Below are 11,802 nucleotides of genomic sequence, written 5' to 3'. Positions count from 1 at the left end.
CCTATTTTCCTCCCTTTCCCCCTTCTTCTTTCTCCTCTTTCCCCCCTCTTTTTTTTTTCCCCTCTTTCCCCCCCCCCTTTCCCCCCGTACCCTCTCATTCCCCCCTTCTCTCTCCCCCCCCATCTCTCCCGGCTGGAGCGGGGCCGCACTTCCCCTCCGCGGCCGCGCGGCGGCGCCCGCGCTCCCGGTTCCCGGTTGGTTGTTCCCGGTTCCCGGTTGGTTGTTCCCGGTTCCCGGTTGTTGTTCCCGGTTGGCCGTTCCCGGCTCCCGGCGGGCGCGCGCGCTCGGCGCGGGGGGGACCCTGCGGGGGAGCCCCCCGGCCATGGAGGCGGCGGCGGGAGCGAGCGGCGGGAGGAGCCCGGGAATGGCGGCGCGGCAGGTGCGGGGGGCGGCGGAGAGCGGACGGGGAGGACGGAGCGGGGGGCGGACGGGGAAGGGGAAGGAGAAGGAGTAGCGGCGGACAGGGGAAGGGGAAGAGGAAGGAGCAGGGGGCGGACAGAAAAAAGGCAGGAGAAGGAGCGGGGGAGGGTGTCCGCGCCGCCGCCGCCGCCTCCCGCCCCCCGGTGCCGGCCTTTCCCAGCGGGAAGCGCTCCCCGCGTGGCCTGCGCTCCCGGCGCCATCCCGCTGCCATCCCCAGCCAGCGGGGCGGGATGGCAGCGCCCGGGATGAGGTGCCCGTCCTTTGGGAAGGGCGGCGGGCGCTTGGCCGGGGGCGCGGGGAGGGAGAAGCCGCCGCTGGATGTGGGTGACACATCCAGGATTCTCGCCCGCTCCCGGCTTTTAGTGCTGCCCCCGCAGGGAATGGGAATGGGACCTGGCCGGAGGATGCCGAGCCCGGGAATTCCCGAGCCGGCGGGGCGGGGAGCCGATGTAGCGGGGAGGGATATATCCCTATAAAAGCGAGGGGTATATCCCTATTAAAGCCAGGGTATATCCCTATTAAAGCCAGGGATATATCCCTATAAAAGCGAGGGGTATATCCCTATTAAAGCCAGGGATATATCCCTATAAAAGCGAGGGGTATATCCCTATAAAAGCGAGGGTATATCCCTATAAAAGCGAGGGGTATATCCCTATAAAAGCGAGGGGTATATCCCTATAAAAGCCAGGGTATATCCCTATAAAAGCCAGGGGTATATCCCTATAAAAGCCAGGGTATATCCCTATAAAAGCCAGGGGTATATCCCTATAAAAGCCAGGGTATATCCCTATAAAGCCAGGGATATCCCTGTTAAAGCGAGGGGTATATCCCTATTAAAGCCAGGGATATCCCTATAAAAGCGAGGGTATATCCCTATTAAAGCCAGGGTATATCCCTATAAAAGCGAGGGGTGTATCCCTATAAAAGCCAGGGGATTATCCCTATAAAAGCCAGGGAGGTGCCGCTCCGAGGTCCCTGGAGCCGGGAGCCGCCAGGCCTCCTCCAGGAATTCCCGCTGTGCCCAGTTCTGGGGATTAGCCCCTGCTGGGGTGGTCGGGACGGGTTGGTTGGCGCTTGGAATATGGGAATTGCGGAGCTTGTGGGTCGTGGAGAAGTGGGATGGTCCTCGTGGTCGTTCCCGGGTGGGAAATCACCCCGTGATTCCCAAAAGTGGGATATGTAATAACCTTGGGACAGCGTTCAGGGCTCGGAAGCAGCAAAACTCCTGGATGGTTTAAAGGAACTGGATCTAAGGGAGAGGGAAAGCAATCCCAAGGTGGGAATTTACTCTCCCACCTGGATAAAACTTCACGGGGATGAATTGGAAAAGCATCCAAGTTTGTGTAGTCAGGAGGAGAGTTTTTAAGCTGTGGTTGGGAATAATAAATTGTGGGAAGTGGCTTTGGGAAGGTGTCGATCCCTGGGTGTTCCTGACATTGGCACCACTGGAAAAGGCTTTCCAAGTGGGAAACGTGATCCAGGTGAAGGTATTTGGTGTCCCAGGTGTCGGTTTTCGGGGTCATGAAAGTGCCTTGGGGGTCTTTAAAGCTTCTGATGGAATTCCAGCTGGGCCCTGGGACTGCGTGGGCTTGGATCGGGAATGGCTGAGGGGGGGTCTGGAATGGCAGACAGGGGCAAAGAGCTCGGAACAGCATCTGGTACCTTGTAAATAATGCAAACAACCTGGAATTTCTCCAGCCAAAACCACAAAGGAGCAGGGGAATTTTTCCCCTTGAAGTCAGGATTTAAATAAGAAATTTGGGATCCGGTTTCCGAAGCTTTGCTTCCTGACGTGCTGGAGAGCGAGAATTCCAGGCTGAAGGATAATGGATACGTGTTGCAGGTGCTGGTTTGTTAGTGCTGACCCAAAACCCTGGGTTTGATCCCAATTCCAGTTTAAGGGGCACCGGGACCTGCAAAATCCAACCCAGAACCCCAGGAAAAGGGATAAAATTCCCAGAGTTCTGTTGTTTGTGGGAAAGGGGCAGTGAGGGAGAGAAACTTCCCTGTTCCTCTTCCAGAGAGTTGGGGAATAAGGGGCTAAAATTGAGGAACCGGGGGAGGGAAGTGGGGAAATCCTCCTTCCAAGGCCAAAAAATATCCTGAAAAATAAGGGAAATTGGAGAAAGCAAAGTGGGATTAATTGGGACTTAATTCCTCCAAACGAGGGCACTTGGAATTCTGAGCTGCAGTATCAGGGATGGCTTTGCAAAAATAGGATTAAATCCCTTTTCCAAGCTTTTGTGCCGTAGAAAACTCTCCTTAATCCTGATTTTTGGAGGGTGGGGGGGTTTTTTCCAGCAACTGGAAAAATGTAGGAGGGGAAAGTGTTAAAGTTTGAGGGTGGAAAACGACTTGGAAAAGATTCCAGTCTTTCCCAGGGCTGGGAATTATTTATTAAACGTCCTTGGATTAAACCAGCAGCGATTCTGATCTCTCCCAAACATCCCTGTCTTGCCTGAAGGGCTTTTCTGGGAATTAAGACTTTTTTGGGAATTAAACTGGAACGAGCAGCTTTATTTTGGGAACGTGCACCTGCTTTTCCTTCCCCCTCCCGTTCCTTCCTTCCCAAATAAATAATATTCACTCCCAACTCTGCTCCCAACAGGGATCCAGCTGACCCAGAGGAACGTCCCGAGCCGGATCCAGCCCTGGAATGTGAGGAAATTCCCCAGAAAGATGCAGCAGTGGAGATGGGGTGAGTGAGAGCATTGAAATCCCCTCCTGGAGCTGCAGGGCTGGAATTTTTTGGGAGAGAGGAGCGGATGAAAGTGCCCTTTGTGCCGTGGGACAAACGGGCTTTTGTGGGATCTGTGGAGAGCTTGGAATGTTTCTTCCTGCTGGGATAGTCTGGAGTCAGTCAAGCTCTTCCCTCCGAGCCAGCTTTGAGCTGATATTTCCCTGGTAAATCCGTGGGACTGTGGGTTTGGGGATGTCCTTGTGGGGATCTCGGAAGGGAAATCAGAGGGGAAAAAGCTGGAGAATTTTCCAGGTGCAGCAACTTGGGACTTTTAAGGTGGAAGAAACTGGGATGGTTTTCCAGGTTTTGATAAGAAATGTGAAAGTTTGCTGGATTGAAATCAGATTTCTGGGTGTTTGGAGAGCACAGGGAGTCGATGCCGAGGTTTTTATCCTGCTCTTTTTTGGTGCTGGAAACTGGAAAAGGTGGGGTTTTTTTATGGAGTTAAATGCCTGTAAAATGTGCCTCTAAGGGATTGAAAATTCCCATAAAACAGTGGATTATTAATTAATTTAATTGATCAAAACATCATTCAAATTTTAGGAAGGATAATGTGGAAATTAGGATATAATGGATATTCTGGGAGCAGCAGGAAGTGGGAAAATCCTGCTCCAGACCCTGCAAAATGTGGGGTAAAAAGTGCTGCTGGAGCTCCTGGGGGATTTGGGATAAAGGATGGAATTCCTTTAGGAAAAACATCCCTCTCTCCTCAGAGATTTCTGCTTCTCCTTCCTCCTTTTTATCCCTTTCTTTCCTCCTTCCACTGGATCCCTTACCTGGGATTTCTTTGAAGAGATGTCCAGCTAAAAGATGGAATAAAAACTTTGGAATGTTTACCTCTTCCTTGCAGCAGGAGTAGAAAATCTTGTCAGGAGTTCTGTCCTGGGCTACTAATCCCTGAAATTCCAGGCTCTTTTTTAACTCAGATCCTTCCTTAGCTGGACTTGTGCTCCTGCAGATCCCTGGAAATCCTCCTCCCACCCCATCCACTGGCATTTCTCTCCCTCTTTTTCTCATCCTTCAGCTTGACTTCAAATATCTGTGGAATTGCATGAAAATTCCCGGCTTTTCATTCTCTCCAAGCTGAGATTTTGGTTCCTGGGCATGGCATATTTTAATTCCCCTAGTGTGGAATTAAAAGCAAGTGGGTTCCTTGGGATGGTTGGGAAAAATCCTTATTAGGATTTTTCCCTGAAAACAGGACACAAGGTGCAGTTTGGAGTCTTAAATTCCAAGTTTCCCGGTGTTTTGCACTTTCCATTTCACCCAGCAAAGGTCCCAGAGCAACTCCTGGATGATCCATAAATATGGGAATGCCACCTTAAATAGGTGCTCTGAGCGTTTTCCGTGGTTTTTTTTCCTCTGGAACATGTTTCCTTGGGATTTCTTGGCTTAGAGGAAGGATTAACCCACGGACCTGAGTGATCCTGAGCTTAGATCCAGGCAGGATTCGGGACAGAATCCTGATTTCCTGAAGAACAAGGAATAAAATGGTGAATCCATCAGGCCACCTTAAAAAAGCTGCCCTGGATAATGGGAAGAGGCAGGAGAATCCAGGACATTCCCGTTGTAGTTCGGGGCAGTCGCTACAATGGGAAGGGGAGACTGGGGGGTAATTCAGCCTTTCATTCCCTGAAAAGGGGCTTTTCTTCCCTGAAAAACTCCACTGGAAGCAGTTCTGCTGCTCCGGGGCTGCTGGAAGTTGGAATTTCCCCAGTGGGATGGAATTTAGTATTCCATGGAGTCCCAGCTTGTCTTTTCATCCCAAATCCCTGTCACTTGTGCCTGGTGCTGGCACGACCCGCATGTATTTTGGAATATGGGTTTCAGCTCCGAACGTGGAGCCTCTGGAGGCCTGGCTTTTCCCTCTGGATCCTCTCAATGACCCTGCAGATTGGCAGCTTGCTCCCGTGGGAGAGGAACTCTCTCACCTCCCAGGGAAATCAGGACAAGTTGGATGCTGCCTGTGGCTTTGCAGCAGCCTGGGAACGTCCCAAAAAAAAGTGGATCCAGCCCTTTTTTTGCTGGGTCCTTCCCTTTTTTACCTGGATCCCACCCTGCTTGTGCCAGATCCCACCCTCCTTGTCCTGGATCCAGCCCTTCTCATGGCAGATCCCACCCTCCTTGTCCTGGATCCAGCCCTTCTCGTGCCAGATCCTGCCTTCCCACATCCCATATTTACAGTCCTGGAATGGTCAGGCTTGGAGGGGCCCTTGAAGCCATCCCATTCCCAGCCCAACACCTCCCACTAATCCTGGTCGCTCCAAGCCCCGTCCAACCTGGCCTGGAGCACTTCCAGGGATCCACAGCTTCCCTGGACAGCCTGTTCCCTGGGCATTCCTTGTGTGTTTTTCATCCCAACTCCAGGTTCTCTCCAGAATTCCATCCCCAAACCCTCCGGCAGCGGTGGAGTTTTCCCGATCCGGTGCTCTGCCCTCCATTCCGGGCTATCCCAGCCTTTCCACCTCCCCAGTCCTGCTTTACCTCTCGGCCACATTTAACCTTTGGAGCCACATTCCCCTTTTCCCTGCTCCCATTCCGTCTGATTCAGCAGTTTGTCACCATCTCCATGGCGCCGGAGCATCCGCCGGTGACATCCAATAGATCAGGAGCGCTCGGGGATGAACCGGATTTTCCTCGGAGAAGGGAAGCACGAGCCCTGCCAGAGGAAGCAGGAAAACTTCCCGCTCGCTCCGCTGAAAGTCGGAGAAGTTCCATCCTTACAAAAAAAAGTGAAGCAGGAATTTGTGGTTTCTCTCTGTGGATCTTTGTTTTCTTCCCTGGATAAAACAAGGGAATGAGGATGGATTTCTTGGAGAGATTCCCATCCCCTCACCTCTCATTTTCCCCTACTTACTTTCATTCCAAGTCTTCCCCCTGAGCTTAATTTGGGGCAAAAATTTCCAGCATGTGGAAGAAGGAGCACTGGGAAGTGAGAGGTGCTTTTCCTGAAACATTCCATCCGTATTCCAAAGCTGGAAAGGTGGGAGCTTTCCTAAAATCCGGTGGTGTGAGAGGAACGTGGGGCAAAATGTCTTTGTGGAGCTGTGGTGGTAAAACTTGTTCCTGTGGGAATCCACGGCTGGAAAACCTTTTTCCCCTCTAATTTTTCTGGCTCTTCCTGGATCAATGTGTTGCCTGTGGAAAAGGCTCTTTATCCCCATGGATTTTGTTAAAAAGAGGGATGGTGAGCTCTCCCATTTGAACCCCTGGGAACAGCTGTGGGGCCGTCGTGGAATTTAACTCCGTAGGGAATGGGGACATTCCGCAGATCCCAGCCGTGATCCTTGGTTGTTCCAAGTGTGGGGTAGAGAGCTTTGGAACCCTTAGTTTGCTTTGGTGGTGGCAAAGAGAATTTATGGATTCTGGGAGGCCTCGCTCCGACTGTTCCTCCTGGATGAGGGCGGAGGAGCGAGCGGAGGCGGCTCCGGAGGTGGGAATCACGTGGGAAGCTGCAGAAAAGGCTCATTCCTCGGGGAAGGGGCGGCTGAGTAAGTGTGGAGCCTCCTGGGAATTCTGACAGAGCTCCTGAACATCCCCTGCGGGGCAGGGAGCAGGAATTTGGGGGGGGGGAAATGGGAATGTGCCGACCCTGGAAGGGTCTCTGTTATTAACGTGCATTTATCTCCATTTATCCTGGAGAAGAGGGGGATCGGGGGAGCTTCTCATTCCCTACAAATCCCTGCCTGGATGTTGGATCAGGCCCTTCTTCCAGGGAATGAGTGACAGGAGAAGAGGGAACGGCCTCAAGTTGCAGCAGGGGAGGTTTCAGTTGGATATCAGGGAAAATTCCTTCATGGAAAAGGTGGTTGGGCATTGAAACAGGCCCCATCCCTGGAGCGATTTAAAATCCCTGTGGATGTGGCACTGGGATGTGGATTAGAGGTGGCCTTGGACGGTTGGATTTGATGATCCTGAAGGTCTTTCCCAGCCTTAACCATTCCATGATTCCCTGTGTGCAGAAGGTGCTCCTGAGGGATTTGGTTTCAACTCTTCCCGTGTCCTTCATGGCATAAAGAACCCGTGGTTTGTGTCCAGGGATTTCCAGGCTCCTTGGATGTTTGTTCCCTGGAATGGCTTGAGACTCTGATTTGCAGCCATTCCTGGTTGGAACTCCAGGGATTATCCCATCCCACCTTTATTCCTTGGGACACACAAGGCTTATTTTGCTCCTGGAGGGGATGATCCCACCATGGAACGGTCGTTTTCCTTCTCCTGGGAAAGGTGGAGAGCAGAGGAATTCCCCCTCTCCTCCATATCCAGGAACTGTTAATCCTTGTTCTCCGGAGCGTTCGGGCTGTTCCAGAGGGGCTGGATGAGTTGGGATGGATACCCCGAGACAGTAGGAGCTCCCAGGGGAGTAATGGATGGAGAGAGTGTCCGGACTCAGGGATAGGGAGGGGGATTTTGGCCCGAGGAGGACTCTGAGTTGTGGATTCTGGGAATGGCGGGGGTTCAGGCAGCGGAACTGATCCGGGGCGGATCCGAGCGGCTCCGGCCGCTCCCAAACCCTCCTGGCTCAGGGGAGCGGAAGGGAATCCGGAATCCGGCTGTTTGTTCACTGGGTGCTCATCCAGAGGCTCCCATTGATTCGATCCGACGTGGCAGCCGGGAGTGGGAGGGGCTCCGGAGCCTCCTCGGAGGTGAGTCCCTGGAGGGGCCCAGGGAAAGGCGGAGTTGCCCACGGGAAGGTGGAAATGTATCCAGCAGGAGCATCCCGGGCTGTGCTCCCATCCACCTGAGCTCCTTGTCCTCCTCAACCGTGTGCCGAGGGCCAGGTCAGTCCTGGGACATCCTGCTTGGACGGGACCCACGAGGATCCTGGAAATCTGACTCCGGCTGCCCTTTTTGTCCCCGGCTGCCCTTGTATTTATCCGATGGAAAACTGGTTTTCCAGCTGCTTCCTTTCCTCGTTAACTCTTCATTGATCCCTGAAAAGCAGATCTGGGTGGGGGTGGACTGGGGAGTGGGGCCCCTTCCCACTGCACTGGATGGAATGAAGCGTCTCATTCCAGGGAGGCTTCGGGAGGTTCCCTTTTTTTTCCCCTTTCTTGTCCCTGGAGCTGGGAAGCGCCACCCTTTGGAGCAGGAAAGGCATGGAAGGGTGTGATTGGAGCACCCGGGAACCTTTTGGCTTGGAGTGAGCCGATGTGTGGCACGAAAATCCCGGGGTTAACAGGGATTTGTTCCGCAAACCGGTGGCCCGTGAGTTCCCTGGGATGGGCCAAAACACTCCCTCCTGGCCATGGGAAAACACGGCCCCGGAGCCTCCGGAACACGAGGGCTCACCATTCCCAAAAAACAGTGAGTTGGGCTTCTAGGTTTCCTTTAATGTTAATATTTCGGGAAGTTTTATTTGGGAAGTTAATCCCCTTTTTTTTTCTTCCCTGGAGAACTTTCCCCCTCCAGCGTGGCGAGGCTTGGAGATTTTACAGGGATGGGAGGAGCTGCAGATGGATCTTCTCCCTCTGCATCCGGCCGTGCAAGCCTCTCACCTTGGACAAGGTGTCATTCCAGAGGGTGGGATACTGTAACTCCTGGTTGTCCGAGCCTGGAGAAGCAGGAGATCCTGCTCCCAGACCGTTGTTTCCCTGGATTTTAGGCCGCTATCCTGGTGTTCGCTCAGCTCCTGCTGCCCCTCTGCAGGAGTCTCCCGGGAATTTGCGTTTCCATCGGAGCTTCTGTTTCAACTTGGGATTTTTTTCGAGGGAGAAAGTGACAGATGCCAATCAGGAGAGAGGAAAAGGGAGGAATTCGGGATTATCCGACACTTGGTGGCCCTCAGCACTGAGGCTGCTGCCCCTTTCTGTGGGAACAATGAGGAAAGGGTTATTTTTCCCTTTCCCCCTAATTTTTATGGTGTTCCTGCTGCTTCATTAGACATTCCTGCTCTTGTAAAAGGAGATGAGCTTGGAATTTCTTATGTTCCTATGGGAACAGATCCTTGCAAGGGGTTTGAGGCCTCATTTACAAGGAGATTTGTCAGGAAAGGTGGGAAATAGATTTAATTCCTGCCTGGAGTGGGAAACTCCTATTCCTTCTCTCCCTGTTGGCTCCTGACTGGGAGTTTTCCCAATTTTTTCCAATCCTCAAGGATGCTCCATGGCCACAGAGTTAATTCCAAGTTTGGATCACAAGCTGTCTGAATCACCCTGTGGTCCTTTTGCTGACTTGGCAAAAAAATCCCCTTTTTTTTTTTGGGATAAGGGCAGGAAAAAGACCACTCTGGATTCCAGGTGCTCCCAGAGGCTTTGGAATCCCTTTGAATGAGTTCTCCAGGCTTAATTATCTCTGAATCCGCTTTTCCCACGTGTGTTCAGAAAGGTGAGTGGGGAGGAATTCAGGAAAACAGCTGCATTCTGGGAATTGCAGGGAATTTCAGTCCCAAAGTTAAGTTGGAAAATGGAAGCGGCCAGAAGAAAAGGCTCCATCCATGAGGTTTTTGACAGGAAGCGTCTCGTCCCAGGGAAATTCCATGGAGAACAGTCACCTGCTGTGGGATGGGGCCTGGATGGGGGTGTGGGATCCTGCCTCAGGCATTTGTGGAATTTTTTCCCTTTGGGAGCTTCCCAAGGAAGCCACTTGTGCCACTGTGCCGTGTCCGGGTTGTGGTTGGTGCATCCAGGACTCTTCCTGTGGGTTATAATCCCTTATTTCCTTGGAACTTTGGGATCTGAGATTCCTGCCTGAAGGTTGTCACATCCCAGATTTTGTTACGAGGGGATTCGGTGCCTTTTTTATCCCCCCAAAATCGGGTTTCCCATTAATTCGTGGCTGTTGTCAATTGTGGCACTTGGGATTGAAGTCCTTCGATTTTCCATGTTCCCAGTGTTTAGAATGGAATTGGAATGAGCTGCTTCCAGTTGGAATTAACTAACTGGGAGTGCAGGAAGGTTTCCGCTGCTCCGGTGAAGAGGCAGCTCTGCCTTCCTTGGAGCCTTTTCCTTGGAACTATTTCGGGAACATGAGTTCATCTTCCTCAGGAGAGGGGGAAAAGCCCACCCTGGAATTCTGAGGGTTCCTGAGCTCCTGTGAAAAATCGTGGGACTGTGGCTCAGAATTCCCTAAGAATGGGTGTGTTGGGAAGTTGCAGGAAGGAAAACTGAGTGGGTTGTGTGTGCTGGATCCGTGTTCTCCGACACGAGTGCAGAGGTCATTCCATGTCCTTGCTGGCAGCCTGGAGCGGGAATGCGATGCCAGGAACAACTAGGGAGGAGTGTTAAAGAGGCAGGATCCTTTTCCAGTGGCTCCAACATCTTCCCTCCTTGTTTTCCCTTGGATATTTTACCTCTGGATTCTTTGACTCCCGTCCTGAGAATGTGAAATCCTGTGGCAGGCTTGGGAATTGCTGGATTTGGTTCCTCCGTGCCCTTGTGTAGGTGAGCTTTTATCCCAAGAACTCCAGAGCCTGGATTGTCTCCCTGCTGTTTTCCTGGTGGGAACAGAGGATTTTCCCGTTTCCAGCTTTCCTTCAGGCTGGAACACCTTGGAAAAATTCCAGCAGCGCCGGGAAATCCTTGAACTGAGGGTGAAGGGTTTGTAGAGTCATTCCATGTCCTTATTCCCGTGTTCCAGAGGGATCCTTTGGGCCTGTTGGGGTCACTGGAGCTCTGCTGGACACTGATCCCAGCTGGGATTGAATACTTTGGAGGGAGGAGAAACCTGTGGATGTTCATTTTTTCCAGCTTATGGAGTGCTTGGATTCCTCTGGTGCTGGACAATTCCAAGCTGGATGCTGTAGCTGACTTTTCCAGGTCTGTCTGCTTGGCTGTTTTCCCTCATGGAATGACAATATCCCAAGGGCTGGGACACTTTTCGTTATCCCAGGTGGCTCCAAGCTCCATCCAACCTGGCCTTGGACACTTCCAGGGATGGGGCAGCCACAGCTTCCCTGGGAAACCTGTGCCAGGGCCTCACCATCCTCCCAGGGAAGGATTCCTTCCCAGTATCCCACCCTTGTCAGTGGGAAGGCTTGGGATGCCAGAAATATCCATCAAGTGAGTTTGCAGGAATAATTCCAGGATATCCTGATTTTTCCAGAAAGGCTTGAAAAACTCCGGAGTTTTGGGGCAGGGAATAGATTTTGCTGGATGAGATTCCAGGTTGGTGCTCTTGGGAGGAAGAAGGTGTTGGAAAGTGGAATTTGGGAAGGTTTGGGGAGCAACAGGAAAAGGCTGTGAAACACAGACGTGGCATTTCCAGGGAATTCACGGCATTTGGGAATATTCCCTCTTTGACTGCCGCAGGATGAGCTCCTCAGATAGCCTGGTGGTGTCTTCTGCCGGGAATTTTTTTCGGCATTTGGGAAAAGAAATGGATTGTTTGGGACTGGTAAGAGGCAGGAACTTGTAGGAGTGACCTGCTGAAAATCCTTGGGAATGGTTTGACTGGATCCGTGGGGCTGTTTGTGGGAATAGAGATGCCATGGAGAACCTTGGGCAAAGGGGGATGTTTGGGAATTGTCAGCAGCGATCCCTTAGTGAGGAATGATGTGGAGAACAGGGAGAGCTCCATTGAGTCATCCGCAATAGCCTGGGGAGAGCTCCTAAATCCACGGCTCATCCCGAGGGATTTTGGGATATGACAGATTATCCATGGCCTTTGGGGACACACATGAACCTGATCTTCCCCAGGCTGATTTC

The 11,802-nt window shown here is 52.2% G+C and overlaps 1 protein-coding gene across 4 annotated transcripts in view; it reads left to right on the top strand.

Annotated features, from left to right (window-relative positions):
• Positions 1-238: 238 nt before the first annotated feature.
• The window catches only part of DAGLA (diacylglycerol lipase alpha), a 62,191-nt gene continuing 50,627 nt past the window's right edge, over positions 239-11,802 (top strand). For 3 of the 4 annotated variants that reach the window (XM_032691154.1, XM_032691155.1, XM_032691150.1), the window contains exons 1-2: positions 239-379; positions 3,029-3,118. The gene's annotated coding sequence lies outside the window, so the exon portion shown is untranslated. Of the gene's footprint in view, positions 380-1,569; positions 1,591-3,028; positions 3,119-11,802 lie in introns of those variants that run through there. The other variant, XM_032691151.1, reaches the window with a different exon arrangement.

The sequence above is a fragment of the Chiroxiphia lanceolata genome, chromosome 6 (genome assembly GCF_009829145.1).
Source record: "Chiroxiphia lanceolata isolate bChiLan1 chromosome 6, bChiLan1.pri, whole genome shotgun sequence".
NCBI lineage: Eukaryota > Metazoa > Chordata > Aves > Passeriformes > Pipridae > Chiroxiphia > Chiroxiphia lanceolata.
The sequence above is the reverse complement of the archived record's forward strand: the minus strand, read 5'-3'. Positions and strand labels throughout refer to the sequence as shown.